Raw genomic sequence first — 13216 nt, forward strand, 5'->3', positions numbered from 1 at the left:
AGATTACTGGTCCACTTACATCAGTTTTGCAATGATGTGTAATAACATTCACCAGAATTTTTCTGAATTTATAGTGGAATAGGAAAGACAAGAAAAGAAGTTTGGAATTCTTGGAAGGGTCTGAAAGATTAATTGGATAAAACCAAAAGTGGTATTTTTGACTGACGAATATTTTTTAAACTGTCAGACTTCAGAAAAGGAAATTGAATATCCAGAAAAAAAAAAAAAAGACTGGGTTTCTACAGAATATCATAGCTTTGGCCAAAGAAGCTGTGAAGAACTCATTCTCTGACAAGTGTATTTAGCTGCTCCTTTATGGATATCTATTTCTGAGATAATTTTTGTTGGCTTAGACACACAGTTGAACTGCATTCTACCCTGCATTTTCTCAGCTGAGCTCTACTGACACATTCAAACTTACTAAACCAGTGGAGTTCTATCACATACCTGAACTCAAAGGTATAGCTTATTGGACTGTCCAGAAAACCTGTGATCCTTCAAATCAATTTCTAATCATGTATTTCCATTTCTAATTAAAAGCAAATTCCTTTCTATGCCTCTTTGTCATATAGTTATATGTCACGTTAAAGATTAATTCCCTACATTCCCATTCCTAACAAATTGCTTTAGATTATCAGCGTTTAAACTTTGTGGAGGTTAAAAATATTGCATCAGTAAGCCTTTATTCCCAGTAAAGATATATGATAATATGCATATAAAATGTTCAAATAATGCAGTTGCTGACTACATGTGCAATTTCATAGAAGTCAATGCCAATTAAGTGACAAACGTCTAATTACTTTAGTTTTCCAGCATTTTATGATTAAATAATCTAGTATGCTTTCATATTTGCAATTTCTGCAATTTCATATACTATGGATATTCTCCTTATCAGGAGATGAAGAAAATATATCTGCATATGTATTATGTGTTTTTTGAGTGGATAACGAAATAACCTTTTAGCAGTTGTATGAAAAAAAATGTCTATTTTGGTACAAACTTTGATTTTCTTAATCTTCTGTAGCAACTGGGGTTACTGAATTTTTAAATATAAGTAAATACATTTTATGTACCTTTTTCAGCTACCTGTACTGCACTAACCCCTTGGACTTAACACAGGAATATATTTAGAAATAACATTATTTTTTTCCCTAAGGATTTCTTAATACTCTATGCAATTGTTTGGTAAGCAGAAATAGAAACTTTGAAAGAGAAAATACACTGTACTTATATAAGCTTGTTTATCCATTTATCTGGCTTTGTGCTTTCCATATATTTAGTTAGTATTCAGTTTTGATTTCATGTTAATTGCATTGCTTTTAAAGTTTCAGGCTGTTGCTGGATAATTTCATGTGTAAAGAGGTTAAAGCTAAATAGTGTAGCCAAATAACAGAGGCTTTCTTTGAGAATGCTGCTGGAGTTTGGTTTCCATGTCACGTACTGGACCATAACATGTAAAATAGATGTCTTCCTCTGAAAGCTCTGCAGTGAGAGAACAGTCTTAAAAACGGGGGGAGGGGAGGTATAGAAATTTAAAACCCCCAACCAAACAAAAAACCCGCAAAGCCCAAAAAATATAAGAACAGATAAATTACGGAAAGAAACTAGAATTCAAAGGTAGTAAGTCAATACGAGCTTACACATTTTAGGGAATTTTTAAATGCCCACAGATCAGTGAATAAATCTTGTGAATCTGTTCAACATATGAGAAATGCACTCTTGAATTCCAGTCTGGTAACACTGCATTTTAGCAATAGTTGTGGTATAAAAATGGGCTTCAGCAGGAATGCATCAGTTCAAACCAATAAGAAGAAATGGTGCTTTCTTTGTGATAAATTGACACTAAAGTAAAATCTTGGCAATCTCCTATATTATTTAGAGAAGCAGTGATCAAAGGAAGAGGGATACAAAGAACTAGCACTCTCGTATATTCTGTACTGATGCAGAGATATTGTCAGTAACGGTGAATACAATTACTACCAAGGAGTGCTGGGGAAATGCTTTTAAAACTCACATCTATAAATCATTGCTGCAAGTTAGAAGGAGGAGAGTAAAAGGAAGCCAGACAATATTCAGACAACTGCTACTATTTATGGTCGTTTAATTATACTGCTACTCTTTCTTGTATGGCAATGTTTTCTCAATACCCTGCTTTTTATGCAGCCACTGGATCTGCAGTCACTTTTTTTATATAATTATCTTGCTATTTTACAAAAAGATTGGTTTCTAATTTTCAAAATAATGTACTCTGCCTTCATATTAATAATAAGAAAACCAATCTCTTTATTCTCAAGCACACAATAAAAGGGGAGGCTATAGGAAGTTTCTGCTTTTGCACTTTGTCAACAGTGGTCCCCTCTCCATCAAAAATTCACCCTGATTCTTGTCAGCAACAGTCAACAAAATGGAAACCTGCTGCATGGAGTATAAAACTCTGTGTGAGCTTCAGGTTATTTCTTTCCTACTCGTAGACTAAGCAAGACAAAATATTACTGTTCTGGTGTCTCCCTGAGGTCTGAAGGTCAGGCATGACAACTGGTAGAAAAGCTGTAACTACAATGATTGGTACAATATTACAAATGGCATTCTCATTTTTTCCTCCCTCTGAGTAATGCAGCAAGTATTTCCAAAATCCACCCTTCAAGTAATGTTCTGGGATGACGAGAAGGAGGTGATTTTTATTCTTTTATTTGTATTTCAATAATTGATATTATATCTATTATCAATGAAAAAAACAGGTTTGTATTTTACAAGCTTTATTCAAAGTACTTAAGAAGAATTTTATGTGGAATCCAGAGACTTACATCATTCTTAATTTTCAGAAAAGGAATCCTTTGTTTCTGGTAATATATCAGAATTAACTTTCTGTGAAATACAAAACCAGTAGAAATACAGATTCACCATTTTGTGTGACTTCATCATAAGTCTCAACATATTTAATGTCTTTCTTATAGCATTTCTATCTTCATTAATTTACATGCAAATATATATTTTTTTTAATGAGAACTTTTTATTTTGGTCTTCATAATTGAAGCTTGAAAATATGACCTCTGATATCCTGAAACACAGAAGAATATTGCTTGTGAATGATATAATGTTTTTTCAACTCCTATTATGAAAATTAATTTTTGGTAAGTCGAACATATGGTTTTGAACATTTGCTGTTGACAATACAGAAGTCATAGAGTCTAACATTCACATTTTTTTCGAAGGGTGATGAACCATTTGACAAAACAATTCATCAACTTATCTGTGCAAAGGGGCTCTGAGATGTTTACTCCAGTGATTCAGTGAATTCAGAACTTCACTTTGTAACTGATCTCAAGAGCGCTGGAGACAGAGAAAAAATAGGCATGGGAATATGTGTTGGACAGTGTTTCAACAGCCCTTTAATCTTTCTACTAGCAAAAAGGGAATATTCAGGCCAAGGAGGGAAGTATTCTAGGATCCCAAAACTTATTCCATCTTCAAAGAGCACCTATTCTGTAGTTTTTATCTTGGGTAGGACAAAGTCTTTCCTCTTTTTTCCCTTCCAAAGAATCTAGCCTGATTCTTCTGACAGGTGTTGAGGGAATATATATTTTCAAAGGAAATAGAAGTACCTAAGAATTTAATCAAGTAAAAATAATAGAATGATATAATGATAGATATGCTTTTAAAACTTTGAAATGGAGATCATGTATTCATAAGCAATGAAGGGCCTGAGTCTATCCAGATGGCAATAATTGAAGTATTCTGGAGAATATTTCACATTAAAATAAATCTATAAATCATGTGATTTTCATTGAGTTTGGACTCGTACTTTTTGTCAAAATATATAATGCTTCTGAACTGGAGGCTTGTAACTGCAGTTCATTTGAAAGTTTTATTAAACACTGATTTGCTTGCAACAATGTAAGTAAATGTAATTTACACAAGCGCACACACACACATAAGCATGAACACTAAGTATAGGATTTCTTTACAGCACTAAACATCCAAATGTAAAATTTGAATATTCATCAGAGCTACTTTCCTATGCCTGGTATTCCCAGTGTCAGTAAAATAGTAACATTTGCTTAAAAAAGCAGAAATATTGCTGGTAATTCCTCTTCCAAAACAAAAATCAAGCTGTATTTCTTTTAAATATTAAACATTGTCTCATTATCTTTATACAAACTTATAATTATGCGATAATTCCATATAAATTTACAACTATATGTATATATAAATTACTGTCAACATCAGAGGAAGTTAAATGTGTGCTTCAATCTAAGTACCAGGATAAAGTGGAAGGTTAATGGAAACTATGACTGCAGTCATCAGTTTCATAACTGAGAAAAACAGACGAAATATGGATGGGTATCACCGTTCTGCTTTCATCACCACACTTCCTGCTCTTTTCCTTTGCTGTCCTTACTCATTTGGGATGACCTGGCTATTAGTCCTTCTTATCTTTTTGTGCTTTTTCCCCTCCTCTCCCTGACCTTAATGCCCCAAGAACCAAAAACCCTTGCTCACAATTTATTTTGCCTTTGTATGACTATTTACCAACACATAAGGTAAGAAGAAAGCACCTAGGTCCAACCAGTCAAGCGTGGGAAAACATTTACAGCTCCTGCATACAGGAAACAAAACTGTATGCCATTCTGATTACACAGGATAACCTTCAAAACAGCTTGCAAATTTGATTGTTTTCCTATTACTAGAAAACCCAGCTTGATGTGGGGTATCTCAAACTTACTCTATTCACAGTAACAACAACGACTGTAAAAAAGTTCCTTTTGACATTATTTTTCCTTTTCCTAGTTGCAGTCTTTTTTTCAGATTCATTCTTTGTATCATAAATGTAAAATTTACTTAAGGCAATAATGCTTCAGATTCCTTCAGTGAGGTAGGGTCAAGACTACAATGCATTAAAGCTTTCTACTGAAGACAGTTGTCTAACAGAGCTGTTCAAAAGCTTTCCAATCTTGTTTACTGATACTTCTGAGCAGCTACTTCAGCTGGGTTTGAATCATTTTATAATGCGGTATTCATGTATAAATATTAATGAAATATTTTTCATTTATTTTCTCGTAAATAACTACATAAAGTTTGATCAGGACTTGGAAAAGTAAAGTTTATAATTCTCTCTTTCCCTCTCCTTCCTCCTCCCTCATGTCTGTGTTGCTTGTGTAGTCCCTGTGCACCCCAGCCTCCATCCACCTTCCTGTAATGCCTTTCCTTACCATGTGCATGAAAGACCTGGAGATGAAAGATCTTAATGATAAGAGCTGACTCCACCAGCAGAGAATGACCTGCTGCAAAGTTTAGTTCACCTTTCCCGCTCCACACTCTGCACTGCTAGAATGGCATCCAGGAACTGTATTTAGATTTTCTGTGCATTTATATTGATATTTGAGAAGATGAAAAATCCAAAACTTTTCTCTGGTTAAGTAATTTTTGTAAAGTGATCATAAAGACATAGTCTGTATTATTTTGAAACTCTAACCATGCAAAACCATGTATTGTTTTCAAGCATTTATTTGATCCTTCATTATTTTATAATATTAGTCCTATATCTGACCATTTTTGCCTAAAATAGACCATACACACACAATTAGATTTTGGACAGAAAGAGACTGGAGCAGATATACAACATAATGAATAAGGCCATTACAAATCCTATAAGCCCTGTTTTTTAGAGGATTCTTTAAGACTTTTAGTTTTACAGGGAATTGTGAAGAGAAATCTATGGAGGTTTGAGATTATTTTGAAAGTCCAGTGAATCAGCAACCCAAATAGACAGCTGAGGAGTGTTCCAATTTTATACAGGCTTTCTTAAGTACAGATGAGTTTTGTGAGGAAAACATCCTCTGTTGTTCAAAGGTTTGTAAGAATAGGTTAAACACACTGCTGCCAGGACAGCTAATCCCTTAAAGTATCAGATGCATTACATGGCTTTTCAAGTTTCTCTGTAGTTAAGTTTCCTTTGTTTCTGTAGTCGTTTGTTTCAAATTGTATATGGTTATCAGAACAATGAATAAACTAAATTATTAGCAGGTTGAATGTTAGTTCTGACAGTATCTTCCCCAGTATCCAGTGATAACATCTTAAAGAAAACTTAATAGATAATTGCTACAGAACAAAATCTGTATCTTCACCATTGTGAACCTTAAATTCCTAGGTGATGAACTTTTGCATACTTCTGACTTGAATGTCAGCCCATATAAATTTGCACTGAATCATCAATGTCATCAGAAAGTATAATCTATTCAGAACTGGGCCACAGAAACATAACAATAAATACTGTTTCAGTGACAACCTACTTATGTGAACTTATAAGAAAAACGGGGCAGTTCTACATACAGACCCATGCTTGAAACAACTGTCTGTGGATTCCTTTACCTTCTTTGCAAGTGCAGAGGGGAGGTTATTTTTGTTGAGTAGCTCACAAGGGGGATATGACGGCAATCCTCCCTCCAGGTCTTCCTGAGCTAGGCACTCTCAAGTCCTTTTTAGATATCAGGTTGTGAGTGATGGTGTTTCAGCTGACGGCTGAATTTACATTGATCAAACAGGTCTTTCCTGCCTTGGTTATCCAAACAGAAGAGAAACATCACTAACTGAGAAAACAGAAGTCATCAAGAAACCATCAATGCTATAGGAAGGAATATACTAAACCTAGAAAGTAGTCACACCAAAAAAAGGCAAAAATGTATTGGAACTACACATCTTGGGTAAAAAGCATATCATTTTTGAGAGAAGAAAATAACTAATGAGTGGCACATCTTCATTTTACTATATCACAGAGTCTGGCATGCAGAGAACATTTAAAGGTCCTGATAATTCAAAAATAAATACTATCTGTGAAGGCTTCTATTCTGTTGGCATATAAAGGCATTTATACTACTCAGTGCAACTCAAAGCCTTTTGGGAAGTACTGTATAAATTACATATCTGTGGATGGAGTGACTTTTGTAGTCACACAATGCCACTAATATTATATATGCTCTGAATTATTTCTCATTCAAGCATGACCACTGGCCCTTTGTCACTTAATGTGTGACATTAGTTCTATATCTCCTCTCAATAATAGGACCTCCGGTTATGCAGCATCTTCTAGTAATGAAATTTACCATCTACTTTAGTCTGAATCTAAATTATACTTCTGCACATTTAACCTGCAGGAATTTGGTCTGCAGGTCTTCAGCTGGACCACATCTATAAATAGCTCAAATATATCTAAAATCAGTGGAACAAAAGTCTGAATGTGTTTGAATAATACAGTTCTGATAGTACAGCCAGTGAAACTGGGATTCAGTTTTTGGGACTCAGTCTAAAGCCTGTGGAGGCTAGTGGAAAGACTGAAATGTCTCAAAGTCTAATCCCATTGTCCTGATTTCTACTGTAAATGTATAAGCTGCTCATGATCCACTCAGAATTCATTATAGGTTATTTTGAAATCTGGCCTCCACTTGCATGGGCCCTTGACAGAAAACTTGACTAGAGTTTTTGTTAAGCAGGGAATATGACTGTTGTTGTATATATTTGTTTTGTCCCTCTGTATGGGTCTCTATTAGCATCAGGACCAGAGCACAGCTCCCAGAGCACAGCTGACAGAGGCAGCAAACAGATGGAGAAGCTTGCAAAACAGTTTCTGGGCTCCACTGGAAGTTGACATGTGCTTGAGTTTCTGGGCACTTTGTCAGAGACCTCTGGACTCCTAGGAACCCTCAGAGGAATGTGAGGTTGCCTGCTGCTGCCAAGTAAGGCTAAGGGTAAAGTAAGGCTAGTTTTAGCAGATTCTGACAAACTTTTGTCAGCTGTCCTTCACTATATGTCACCTGCAACTTTTGTTATAGATTAATCCTAACTGGGAGGTTCAAGTCCTTCTTTTTCATCTGTGAGAGGGAGAGGTCTATATAAGAGCCAAGCCCAGCCCACAGTCAACAGATATACCACTTTGTGTAATAGGATGTGAGGAACAGTCACGTTAACTTTCTCTGTCTAACCCATACATCCTTAGGTATGGTGAGATGCAGGCTCCTGTCTCACTTCGTGACTTGCAGTTATGGAATAAATTCACTTCCCTTGTAGCTGACAGGTTCATGCCCTTGAGATCTGGGAGCGCTGACAACTGGAGCATCTGAGGAGCTAAGCCTGAGTCACTCAGGACTACTAGGAAGAAGTGGTGAGTGATACTGGTAGGTGACTCCCTGCTGTGGTTGATGGAGGTTCACATCTGCTGACCTGACTTGTCATCTAGGGAGGTTTGCTGCTTGCCAAAGCTCTACGTTCAGGATGTTGTGTCTGGCCCTATGACTGCTACTGTCAGCTGCACTTCCATGTAGGCACCGATGATACTGTTGAAGTGACCTGGGAAATATTAAGCATGATGGCAGATCTCTGGGGGTGATATTGGAGGGCATGGGGGGCCCAAGTTGTGTTCTTGTTAGCTGTGATAGGGAAGGTCTGAGTAAGACTCAATGGATCCTGCAGCTTAACAACTGATTAGACAGCTGGTGCTGGCGGCAGGTTTTAATTTTCTGTGGCCATGGAAACCTCCTTGAGGGCCACCAGACACGTGGAAAGAATGGGATCCATTTGACTAAGTTTTGCAAAAGTATCTTTGTCAACAGGCTAGCCAACCTGTTATGGAGAGCTTTAAGCCAGAAACGATGAGGAACAAACAAGGAAGTTGGTGATAGGGTAGGCAAGCCAAGGGTCTGGGTTGATGCAAATAGAAGGAACACACTATGAGAGACAACTTGTAAAAACAGGTCCTGAAAGAAACAGGCCTGAGAGAAACAAAGACTGAGAAAAACAGCCTGAGAAGGAGATAAAGGATAACAGGGGGAGTAGAGGCCCTCCAAGCAAAGGAATGTCTCATTAGCATTACATCATCCCATGAAACACTTTACCCCTCCCCATACATGGGATATGTAGGTATGTGGGTTGACCTAGGGGACAGGCCCAAGGAAAGTGTGTATATATTGAGGGGGGGGCAAGGAGGGGATGCATCACAGAGTGAAGCAAAGTGAAGAAGACAGATGCATTCTTAAATCCTCACTGGCAGGATTGACACAGGAACCCAGACCAGTGCTCTCTATTTCTCTATTCTGCCTCCCTCCTCTCCTTTTTCCCCTTTTCCTTTTCTACCATTAAGCAATGCATAACTGTATTGCTTGTCATAACTTGTAACATACTTAACCAATTATTGTATATCCAATTAGTACATTGTGGGAAGTTAATAAATGTCTGGACTTTGAGACTTGTCTCACTGTTGTCCACTCCATTGGGGATTTACAAATCTAAGTCACTTGTTTCCCTCATCTGAGTGGGATGTGACACATAGCAGTCAACAAGAGTGGAAATGGAATCCCTCTGAGTGTTGGTATGTAAGCAAGGAAATGGTTGTCGAAGAGTATTATAGGAAAAGCTCTAAAGCCAGTGTAAAGGAATTGGCATGCTTGGGTACCCTTTCAAAGTGCCTCTACGTTAATGCGTGCTGCCTGGGGAACAAACAAGAGGAGTCAGAAGTATGCAGTGACAGGTCTATGACCTCAGTGGGATGACAAATAAGTGATGGGATGTCTCACATGCCTAGAGTACCACAGTGGAGAGATATGGGCCTTTTAGAAAGTACAGACAGGAGAAGTGAGGAGGGGGAGTTGCCTTTTATGGTGAGGACAGCTGGAATGCATGGAACTCTGCATTGGGATGAGCCAGGAGCCAGTTGAGAGCATATGGGTCACTATTAGCAGCATGCTTGCCATTGTAGTAGATAATTTCTATAGATCTTCTTATTAGAAAGAAGTAGATGAAGCCTTCTTCCAAAAAATGGAAGAAGTCTCATGGTCACAGACTCTGATGCTCATGGGTGAATTATATGATAATACACTATTTTTCTGTCCTTGATTCTCAAAAGAAGTAAAAATAATGTTTGCTTAGGTAATGTGTACTGGTACTTAATGACTGAAAAACTACCTGTAAAAAAAAAAAAAAAAAAAAAAAAAAAAAAAGAAAGGTATTACAGGTATTAGGAATTCTTGTAACAGCTAAATCTACTTAAATGAAGGCTTGTGCTCTCTGCCATAGAAAATGGTAAAAGCAATCCTCAACATCCCATAAATCTTATTTCCACAGTTTCAGAATTAAATGTATGAAGAACACAATTAAAAAGTTTGATGTGCTTCAGTCTACCCTCAGATATTGAAGTAGATGGAAACTCCAGCAAGAGCTTCATTATCTTTATCTTAAAGGAAGGAAAGAGGAAACATTTGGATCCTTAGATTAGCTGGAATTCTTAATCCTTTCCCAGTTGTTGCTGAAATGAAAAATCTCTCGGGATAATCAAGATATGGGAGGGTATGTTTGTATGAGGAGAGAACACAATGCACTGCTTGTGAGAACTGATGTATAGAAGAGCAGAAAGAACTAATAAAATGCATGATTGCCATAACTCTACAATGAGGATGAATAAGTACATAGTAAGATTCAGCAAAATATAGGTACAGCTGTTTAAAACTTGACACTTCCCATCTTCATCATATCAACAGATGTCAGATTTCATTAGGCAGCAGCTTGAAAGACCTGAACAATCAGTGACTGAAATATCAAGGGTCTACATTATTAACTGTCTTGCATGCTTTGACTGCCAAGCAATTTCAATGCAAGCTATCACATGTAGCTGAATGAGCTAACCCTCACTATAACTCCTTGACAATTAAACAAAATTAAACTAAATGAGGGATAGTAAAACGAATTTCAAGTTTGAAGTGATTTAGAACCTGGGCTTCCCTGAAGTGGCGTCTTTCACTTGGAAAGAAACCTTGTTGAAGGTAAAGCTCCATGCATCAGCTGGGCCAGGGTAATGAATTTGACTCTGTTCTTTGAGTTGGGACCCAGAATCAAACACTTGACCTCTTGAACTTTAAAGAAGGTATTGAACAATTGATCATTTGGTCCAGTCAAACATTTATTCATTTATTTATTCAAATTTCTTCTCATTCTGCACCTTATGTCACTTGTTTTCAGACAGTAACTCTAAATCTGTAGCCTTTTGATCTCAATCTATGAATCTATCTTGCATGCAATTAAATTTAAGCTATATAGTAAGTCTACTAAACTTTAAATTTATAGGTAAAAACCCCCAATGCCATATATAAACTACCTTTGCCAAATAAGGATCACTGTTCACATAAATAATATCAGGAAAAATTTAAATTTTAAAATGTTTCCCTTTTCATTAATGACACACACTTACAGAATATACAAAACACTGTTTTTCTCATTTTCAACATTTCTTTTACTTCCATAATCATTCAAATAATTTGACTTTCTCCAACATCTGTTCTAAAAGATGTAACACTTCATTAAATTTATCCAACAACAGTGATGTACATTTTAAAAATTATGATAATCCTTCTTTGTCTCTGTGGACACAAGCATTTCCCATTCAAACTAAATCATTAATTCAGTGTGAAGATTTAGTTTTCTTTCACACCTTTCTCCACATATGCTCAAATCCCTTCTTTCCTTGAGAAATTGTAATCAACCTGAAGATCCTAACCTGCCAAAATGGGAAATGGAATGAATCCTCACCACAATGTTCCTTCACTTAAAGGTGTTTCCAAGGTTTTTTTTGGTTGGTTGGTTGGTTGGTTGGGTTTTTTAATTGATTGTTAAGTTAGAGATCATATAATGATAGTTTTGCTTCTGTTCTCAGGACTTTCGTATGAGTTATCCAATGAAGTGATGAACACTAAAAAACAAACATTAAATTTTCATTTTTAGATCTTATACCTTAGCTTTACAAAAAAATCAAGATTTTATAAGGCAGAAGACTTTCAGGTGCTATGAAGATGAAGAAGTAGTTGATTACAAGTGCTGAGGAATATTGTTGCGTATTTCTAAGGAAATGTTTATAAATTTTTCTTTGAACATAGACCCTGTTGTACCCATTAGATTACTCTGGTTTCTGCAGTTTTCAGCATAACTTTTTCAAGGTAATTTATGTTTGACTTCTTATTCTGTTCAGCTGCTTCTCCTTGGTTGTATCGTTTACATAATGTTTTGTTAGTGACATCACCTCCTTTTGACTGTTATTGGGATGTTGCATGTTCTAGATCATGATTTCAATAAAAGAATAAGTAGGAGGAAGAAATGGACTGTAAAGGAGAAAAAACAAACAAACAAACAAACAAACAAAACAAACAAAAACCCACAACAAACCCTCAAGTAATTTGGTAAAACCTCTGGACAGATTAACCATATATGTTTGTTATTTCACTGTTATGTGCTTCATAGCACATAATATGTAACCATAATTATAATATAGTTAATTTACTATGTCCTTCCTTCCTGTGGTTAATTTTGTCTAATTTCTGAATTTATCATTTAAAGATTTTGCCACAAATATAATTTTAAATATGCATAAATAAAACTTAAAACTGCTCTTTCCTTTCAGTACATGAGAGAGAAGGCAGTGGTGGGGTGGGGAAGAGGCTGCTTCTTGTATCTTTCTATAACTTAGTTTATATTTTCGTGTGACCAGTAAATTTGTAATTTACTCTCTATGTCTTTTATCTGAATTGAATCAGTGATAGCAACAAAGCTAAATGAGTTTTGTTCTTATCAAGAATATGATGAAAACAGAGAATTAAAAGAGTAAATACAATACAAGACTGATAAAATAAAAGACTGTGAGTTTGGACATAATAGTGCCATCTCTCATTACAAATGAGGTGCTGTGTACAATAACATCCAAGGAACTAGTATTTTGTAGAATTTGTGCAAATTAGCATACTTGATTTCCAACATGCTTCTTTTTTTTTTTTTTTTTTTTTTTTTTTTTTTTTTTTTTTTTACAGTGGAGACATAAAGAAGACAGATGAGAAATTGCCTAATTGGAGCAGGGGAAAGGAAGGATTTCTCTAGTAAAGGTCTGTTAATAATCCTGGAAGGAGTGTGCATCATTTACAAGCCTGCCCTAAGAAAGGTATGGTAGTAAAGATACTAGGGGTGATGACAGTTTGAGAAGTATCAGATGATAAAACAGAGATTAAAACAGATAGCAAAGCTAATTGCAACTAGCAAATCTGCAGTGGCTATACTGCCTCATGCAGGAGTTCACTGAGGGTACAAGCTATTATTTTAAAACTTTCAATTCATTAAATGTACCATAGAATTTAATGGGCATGTTAAAACTAATGTGCAAATAAAACCCGATTTTTGTTTTCCTAAATGGATG

The sequence above is a fragment of the Athene cunicularia genome, assembly GCF_003259725.1.
Source record: "Athene cunicularia isolate RWA chromosome 5 unlocalized genomic scaffold, athCun1 chr5_part1, whole genome shotgun sequence".
NCBI classification, from domain to species: domain Eukaryota; kingdom Metazoa; phylum Chordata; class Aves; order Strigiformes; family Strigidae; genus Athene; species Athene cunicularia.